Below are 9,482 nucleotides of genomic sequence, written 5' to 3'. Positions count from 1 at the left end.
CTGTGCATGGATGGTGTCTTGATCTGTGGGTGGTATCTTAATCTGTAGGTGGTGTCTTGATTTATGCTTGGTGTCTTGATCTGTGAGAGGTATCTTGATCTGTAGGCGGTGTCTTGATTTATGCTTGGTGTCTTGATCTGTGAGAGGTATCTTGATCTGTAGGCGGTGTCTTGATTTATGCTTGGTGTCTTGATCTGTGAGAGGTATCTTGATCTGTAGGCGGTGTCTTGATTTATGCTTGGTGTCTTGATCTGTGGGTGGTGTCGTGATCTGTAGGTGGTGTCTTGATTTATACTTAGTGTCTTGATATGTGGGTGGTGTCGTGATCTGTAGGTGGTGTCTTGATTTATGCTTGGTGTCTTGATCTGTGGGAGGTATCTTGATCTGTAGGCGGTGTCTTGATTTATGCTTGGTGTCTTGATCTGTGGGTGGTGTCGTGATCTGTAGGCGGTGTCTTGTTTTTTGCTCGGTGTCTTGATCTGTGGGTTGTGTTTTGATATGTGCGTGGTGTCAAGGTCTGTGGATGGTGTCTTGATCTGTGGGTGGTGTCGTGATCTGTAGGCGGTGTCTTGATTTATGCTTGGTGTCTTGATCTGTGGGTGGTGTTTTGATATGTGCGTGGTGTCAAGGTCTGTGGATGGTGTCTTGATCAGTGGGTGGTGTCTTGATCAGTGGGTGGTGTCTTGATCTGTAGGCGGTGTCTTGATTTATGCTTGGTGTCTTGATCTGTGGATGGTGTCGTGATCTGTGGGCGGTGTCTTGATTTATGCTTGGTGTCTTGATCTGTGGCAGGTGTCGAGGTCTGTGGGTGATATCTAGATCTGTAAGTGGTGTCGAGGTCTGTGGGTGGTATCTAGATCAGTGGGTGCTGTCGAGGTTTGTGGGTGGTGTCTAGATCTGTGCTTTGTGTTTAAACCAGTGAGTGAGTGAGTTGGGTTAAACGCCGCTTTTAACATTATTCCAGTTATATCACGGCGTGTCAGCTTAAAGTGTGAGGAAAGCCCGAAGTGATGCAGGTCTCAGACGTTTACCACTTCGGTGAAACCCACGACACGGGTATGGTGCTGACAAACCTAGAAACATAATCGTGGCGAACCGGGATTCGAACTCACAATCATAGGTTTCTGGCGCGCTCAAGGGACTTAACTCTGCACAGCGAATCGCGGCGCCTTAGACGACTGGGCCATCCGTGCCCCCCCTTGATCAGTTGGTGGTATCTAGATCTGTGGGTGGTGTCTTGATCTGTGGGTGGTATCTAGATCTGTGGGTGGTGTCTTGATCTGTGGGTGGTATCTAGATCTGTGGGTGGTGTCTTGATCTGTGGGTGGTGTCTTGATCTGTGGGTGGTGTCTTGATCTGTGGGTGGTGTCTTGATCTGTGGGTGGCGTCTTGATCTGTGGGTGGTATCTGGATCAGTGGGTGGTATCTGGATCTGTGGTTGAATGGTGTCGAGATGTCGAGATCTGTGGTTGCATGGTGTCGAGATGTCGAGATCTGCTACTGTGGGTGATAACCGGGATGAAAGTGTCTGTAGTGACGTCATCAGCGTGTGTAACCTCTGCGTTACCTGCAATCAAGCCGTGCTTACCTGGTACAGGTATGCATGGGTTGTTTAGTCTCGCTGACACAGCGCGGTTACACGCGCGACCTTCTGGCTGCAGCCCTACAACAACATTCCTCGGGCTGCACGCCCTGTCCAGGAACTGACAGAGACAAACTCCTCAAATTAAACTGCATATAAGGTTAACTATTCCTCACTGGCGATCTTGCAACAATACTTGGTATCTTAAATTTGATAATCTTATATTATTCCTCGTTAATCTTTGTTTTTCTCCATTAATTCGCGCCGTGTACACAACGCAGTACACTAGCATCTGTTGACAAATATAACGCTTTCAAATTTCAACATTGGTTGAAAATATACTCTTCAAAAAAAAGAAACTTGACATAGATGTAAAACCACTTTTTGCCAAATATCTAAAATAATTACATTAAATGAGAACCAAATAAGTCAAACAGAAAGATGATGTGTCTATAATTCGCGAAAACACATGCAAAGCACATAAACGTAGCGTTTGGGGATCAATTTTACAGCTTCATCCAAACGCAACCACCTGTAAAAAAAAGCATCAACGGCTGTTCATACAGTCCTTATAACGGCAGTAGAGGCGGTTACAGAATGCCGAGACTGAATGCAGCTCAACGAAACAACGCCATTTGGAGATTACAAGCTGGAGCAACTCAGCAAGAAGTGGCCAGGCACTTTGGCGTATCCAGACAGACTGCACTCTGGACCCGATACAACACCAACAGAGTTGACGACAGACCAAGGTCAGGAAGACCAAGGGTGACAACCCAAGCACAAGATCGATACATCCGGCTGCGACACCTCCGAGACCGCACTACCACAGCCACGTCTACAACCACACAGATCCCTGGGGTACGCAGAATATCAGATCAAACGGTACGCAACAGACTGAAGGAGGCTGGACTTTTGGCACGAAGACTGTTCGCACTGTTGGCACTGTTCGACGTCATGTATTGACCCCAGGTCATCTGGCGGACCGTCTGCTTTGGTGCCAACAGAGGGTTAGATGGGCACGTGCAAGGTGGAGAAATGTACTGTTTACTGACGAGTCCCGTTTCCTACTCACACGTGCTGATGGGCGCGCACGTGTCTACAGACGTCGGGGTGAACGTTACGCCCCCAACTATGTGCAGCAGGTTGTCCCATTTGGCGGCGGAGGTGTCATGGTATGGGCCGGAATTCATCACGGGGGTAGGACGCCTCTCGTGCATGTGGCAGGTGCATTGACAGGTGTGCGTTACAGAGACTTGATCCTACAGCCTTACATTCTTCCTCACGTCAACGTTCATGGCGGACAGTTCGAGCAGGACAACGCTCGACCGCATATTGCACGTGTTGTCAGGACTTCTTACAGCACAACAACATCCAGACATTACCTTGGCCAGCCCGGTCACCAGATTTGTCCCCGATTGGGCATCTGTGGGACGAGTTGGATCGACGCGTTCTCAGAAGGAATACACCGCCCCAAACACTTCCGGCGCTTCTTGATGCATTTCAGTATGAATGGCAGCACATCCAACAGCGTGTTATTGACAACTTGATTGCATCTATGGGTCGTCGGTGTCAAGCGGTGATTGATGCACGTGGTGGGCACAACCGATACTGACATTTTCTGTACCCCTGTGGCATTAACTGTATCGTGTACGTATGTCTGTCTAGGTGACACGATTAATGTTTTGAACATTGTGTACATTGATCTTCAAACAGTGTTTCAATTATGGTTTCTGTGTCCTTTTTTGAAACAATCGCATTATATTACATTTTGAAAGTCAGTGTCAAGTTTCTTTTTTTGAAGAGTATATTACATTTTGAAAGTCAGTGTCAAGTTTCTTTTTTGGAAGAGTATATAATGAATAAATTGTGAAGAGTAGTGTACTCTGCCAGAGGTCGCCAACACCACAGAGGACAACACGTAACACGACAGTGACGCTTAGATCCGTCACTGGCCTGAACTTGACCTTTAACCTAGCATGATAATCATAAGTGAGCACAGCCCATGGCGTGGATCTATAAATAGCCAGTCTTCCGTTTCCGACAGGGGTGGTTTCCTTGTTGAGTAATGCATATCTGGAGGGGGATATATACTGTCAGCGTTATATTTAATGTACATATGTTCAGCACGGAGTGCGACGTCAGTGTGAAGATGTCATGTTGATGTAAGTGACGGATTTAGTTGCTAAACGTGATCAGCCGCGCGTCTCAAGTGCGGGACATATTGCATACATTGTATAACTTTGAAATACAGCTTCGTTTGCGCAGTTTTGCACGTAAAATTTGATTTCCAGCGAAGAATTTCACATAAGGATTAAAACGTCTTATAGAGATTGACATCACTCCTATTTAATACACCACATCAAATTTAAGAAAATGTGTATATGTTTTCGCTTTTTTCAGTTCTTGCGTGGGTTCGAATCCCACATTCGCACCGATCATGACTCTAGGTGTGTCAGCACCGTGCTGGTAGATTTGTGTTGCAGATGTGTACAACCCGTGTCATGCACCGCCCACATTACGCCAGCATTGCTCGCCCACATACACTATCACACTAGAAACATCCTTATTTGTTCCATCTAAAAACAGCCATTATCTTCAATTCGCCCACTGAAAATTTAACATACCTTATAGTCACTGTTGACACAAGTAGGTTATCATACGCTGCGAGATAAGATGATTAAAATTCAAAAGAAGACCACGCGTAATTACGAGACAAAAGGTTATTTTTTTTATAGATTTGCTTATATGCTGTCTATATATGACTCGATAGACCAGACAACATGGAGTGGAGCCTTGTGGGGAGTCACATGACGGTGCTACACTGAATTGGAACACGGAGACACCGGCGATGATGATTACCTACAGTATTCCCCGCTCACTTTTTCTCAAAGCAGTAGAAGTATCTGAACCTGAGAGTATTTAATTGTAACTAAATAACTTTGAAATGAAATAATGATAAATAAGTGGCCTGTTGGGTGCAATACACACTAAGGGTAAATCAACCGCCATGTACTCCGTCACAATGAGCGTAGTGCAACAAGGAACTACATGTGTAAATAAGGAAATACGACGTTCCTTTCTTGCATCAGATTTCATCAGAGAGTTCAAATGAACTTGACTGAAAGGTTAAATACAAATAGTTCCTAATTTAACAAACGGGTTATTTCCTTACTCGGGACAGAATGTGTGTATGTGACGACTGTGTCAAACCAGGGAAGAGTTACCTTTGTGTTGTACAGACTATTACACCAAACAAAACTACTTCAAACAACACATACGTTAGATAACGTGTGACTGGTAGTATAACATTGTACACGGTTAGACCAACACTGCGAAAGGTTTAAGGAGTAGTGATCTATGGAACGATCAATGTATTGTAATTGTGCCGATGAAAATACATATATACGTACATATATGTGTGTTACAAAATATGTATTGTTAACATTCGCCATTCTATATCGCCAGCATCAATGAAAATTTGTAATACTGTTCGTTCAGATCTAAAATACAGAATGCGAGGAGGCTGAGGGGAGTTCAAGGGAGACAGGACTTGAGCATGTTGTCAGTCTGGGGAAGTTGATTCCAGTCGTTCAAACATCACTATCCGTCTTGCCACTCGAAATATATCATGTAAGTCAGATTAAGAATTAGCGGTTAGCCTAGTTACATGTAAACACGTCTCCGAGTGAAACTTCGTAGTGGTGGACTGCCACGGCTAGGGCATCTTGTCGGAACATTAAGCCAGAAAATCAGAGTTATGGGAACAAAAACGTTTACATCGTGTCACCGAATTACAGATGCAGGATGTATGTGCAACTGTTGCAGTATTGGTACAACTGTTGCAGAATTGGTAAAACTGTTGCAGTATTGGTATAACTGTTGCAGAATTGGTAAAACTGTTTCAGTATTGGTACAACTGTTGCAGTATTGGTAAAACTGTTGAAGTATTTGTACAACTGTTGCAGAATTGGTAAAACTGTTTCAGTATTGGTGCAACTGTTGCAGAATTGGTATAACTGTTTCAGTATTGGTACAACTGTTGCAGTATTGGTAAAACTGTTGAAGTATTTGTACAACTGTTGCAGAATTGGTAAAACTGTTTCAGTATTGGTACAACTGTTTCAGTATTTGTAAAACTGTTGCAGTATTGGTAAAATTGTTGCAGTATTGGTAAAACTGTTGCAGTATTGGTACAACTGTTCAAATATTGGTAAAACTATTGAAGTATTGGTAAAATTGTTGCAGTATTGGCGAAACTGTTGCAGTATTCGTAAAACTGTCGAAGTATTTGACAAAACTGCTGTAGTGTTGGTACAACTGTTGAAGTATTGGTAAAACCGTTGCAGTATTGGTTAAACTGTTGCAGGTTTGGTACAAATGTTGCAGTATTGGTAAAACTGTTCAAGTATTGATACAACTGTTGCAGTGTTGGTAAAACTGTTAAGGTATTGGTAAAACTGTTGCAGTATTGGTAAACCTGTTGCAGTATTGGTAAAACTGTTGCATTTTTGGTAAAACTGTTGCAGTATTGGTACAACTGTTGAAGTATTGGTAAAAATGTTGCAGTATTCGTAAAATTGTTGAAGTATCGGTAAAACTGTTGAAGTATTTGTACAACTGTATCAGTATTGGTAAAACTGTTGCAGTTTTGGTAACACTTGCATTATTGGTAAAACTGTTTCAGTATTGGTAAAACTGTTGAAGTACCGGTACAGCAGTTGCATTATTGGTACAACGTTGCGTAAATATGATACTGGTGTTTAAAGTATTGCCACAAATTGGTCATTCAAACCTTTAAGCAGGGAAACAACTACATAGCGATATCTACAAATAAACTCAACACTAGGCAAAGTACCTCTGATTACGAGCTAACCCAGTTAAATGTTACCCAGTTAAAATCGAGCACGTCAACAATTTACTTGTTTATTGATATTGGTGGCTCAAATGATACACTGCTACAGTTGATGTGAGAGTATTCTACAGATGGTTTAGTGCTGAAGAACGTGAAACACAAGCTGTGTTCGTAGCATTGAGATTGATGTTAACATAAATACACAGGTGGTTTTACAGGGGTACTTTCCTGTTCATTGTTCCTGGGTATAACAGCGAATTTACATTTGTTCACAGTGTGATGTAGGGGGGACAACTCAGTAAGTGGGGCGACGTGCATTGTTCGGGAATGACCTTGTCGCTTCAGGAAGATTTGGAAATACGCCTTACACATAAACAAGCCCTACTTCTATCAGTATATAGGTCAGTTAAATAATGACGTGTAATGCGGTGATATCATCACACTATATTTATAGATATCTCATATTAAACAATATATATATCCAGTGTATTAGTATAAAGATTGAAAAAGTGTCCCTTTGACAAATTGACTGGTTTATTTTCTCACCGCCTCAACAATGCATACTCATTTGACATTATGTGACGAGATGAGGTTTCAGTTTTAAAGCTGGACAATTATACTGATACAAGTTATTGGAGTTATCTCCGTCCAGGAACCATGATAAGTGCTCCGTCTTATTGGAGTATACTAGTATTACAACGTTAAGTGAGGAAGCATTTATTGATATTAGAGAGTGTAGAATATCCTTTTATTTTTAGATATCTAAATATATATGTAACCCGCTTGGAGTAAAACATGGATATTGTTTCGCGTGTACAGCTGATTGTTTTGGGTTGAATAATGTACCATTTATGCATCGAACATCATTTTTGTCACTGATGCGTCAAATTTGGAAATGTCCTCCACATGCCTACGTTAAAGCTTTTGGAAAATTTACTGGATCCTTACATTTTGTAGTGAGTGAGTGAGTTGGGTTTTACGCCGCTTTTAACATTTTGGTTGCAATTCCAGTTATATCGCGGCGTGTCCGCTTAATGTGGGATGAAAGCCCGAAGTGATGCAGGTCTCAGACGTTTACCACTTCAGTGAAACCCACGAGCACGGGTATGGTGCTGACAAACCTAGAAACATAATCGGGGCGAACCGGGATTCGAACCCACAATCATAGGTTTCTGTCGTACCAAAGGGACTTAACTCTGCACAGCGAATCGCGGCGCCTTAGACGACTGGGCCACCCGTGCCCCCTTGAATGTTGTAACCTTGATCAAAGAACTTCTGTGCAGGAGTCGTATGGCTTTTGGTCGTACGTGCGTGCTCAATTGTACCCCAAAAGCATCGTACCGGCCTTGGTTGCAATTCACTGTAACAGCCGCCTTAATTGGTTGCAATTCACTGCAACAGCCGCCTTAATTGGTTGCAATTCACTGTAACAGCTGCCTTAATTGGTTGCAATTCACTGCAACAGCCGCCTTAATTGGTTGCAATTCACTGCAACAGCCGCCTTTATTGGTTGCAATTCACTGTAACAGCCGCCTTAATTGATTGCAATTCACTGTAACAGCCGCCTTAATTGGTTGCAATTCCCTGTAACAGCCGCCTTAATTGGCTACAATTCATAGCACAGCTGCATTTGAAGCCCGGTTGGTAAATTATCCTCTATTAACAAACTATTCGATTTTAAACACACTCTCATAACTCCATGTCAACTTAAAAGATCGCTTCATAAATATACCAGCTGTTGGTTTTTTTCCCAATATCCAAGGTATCAAGATAAATAAAATGTTTGGCGCATTTGGGCCAAAATGGTGTTAAGGTTGTTTTTCAAGCTCCTAGCTTCGCCCTGCTGTCGTCTTATCTTAAATAAGATTAGTGATAGCACGTGGTCCGTTGTACAGGTCACAGGTCACAAATCAGGTGTTAATTATAAGCAATGTCGGCCTCAGAGAGTAGCGCATTTTGGTGACTCTTAAGGCAAGTGACTTTGTTCGAAATGTTCATCTGTTCACCAAACAGTAAATATGGTGCTCGGGGGATGAGATGGAAGTGTGACTGTTTTCTTCCTTAAGCCTGACAATGGTTGTATACTCCCCGGGGAGCTGAGAATGAAACTCGAGTGCACACTGATCTAATGACCGGGGTAATAATGTTAGCGCGTTGAGCATACACAAAGTGGATGGAGGCTAGTAATATAAGTACCCACATATAGAGGCTAGCAATATAAGTACCCACATATAGAGGCTAGCAATAGAAGTACCCACATATAGAGGCTAGCGCAATATAAGTACCCACATATAGAGGCTAGCAATGTAAGTACCCACATATAGAGGCTAGCAATAGAAGTACCCACATATAGAGGCTAGCGCAATATAAGTACCCACATATAGAGGCTAGCAATATAAGTACCCACATATAGAGGCTAGCAATAGAAGTACCCACATATAGAGGCTAGCAATATAAGTACCCACATATAGAGGCTAGCAATGTAAGTACCCACATATAGAGGCTAGCAATAGAAGTACCCACATATAGAGGCTAGCAATATAAGTACCCACATATAGAGGCTAGCAATAGAAGTACCCACATATAGAGGCTAGCGCAATATAAGTACCCACATATAGAGGCTAGCAATATAAGTACCCACATATAGAGGCTAGCAATAGAAGTACCCACATATAGAGGCTAGCAATATAAGTACCCACATATAGAGGCTAGCGCAATATAAGTACCCCCATATGGAGGCTAGCAACATAAGTACCCACATATAGAGGCAGGCAATATAAGTACCCACATAGAGTGGCTAGCAATATAAGTACCCACATAATGAGGCTACAAATATCATTACCCACATATGGAGGCTAACGCAATATAAGTACCCACATACAGAGACTAGCGTAATATAAGTACCCACATTAATATTATTATTTATCTGTACTCCTTTCTACCAGTAGATGGTATTCTATTAGCAGATGTTCTCTAGTAGTAGACTGTTCTCTACTACTATGGGTCGCTAGAAGAAGACTGCTCTCTACCAGTCGATGTTCTCTGCTA

This window comes from Haliotis rufescens, unplaced genomic scaffold (genome assembly GCF_023055435.1).
Source record: "Haliotis rufescens isolate VD_foot unplaced genomic scaffold, xgHalRufe1.0.p SCAF_7, whole genome shotgun sequence".
NCBI lineage: Eukaryota > Metazoa > Mollusca > Gastropoda > Lepetellida > Haliotidae > Haliotis > Haliotis rufescens.
This window is presented reverse-complemented; position numbering follows the sequence as displayed.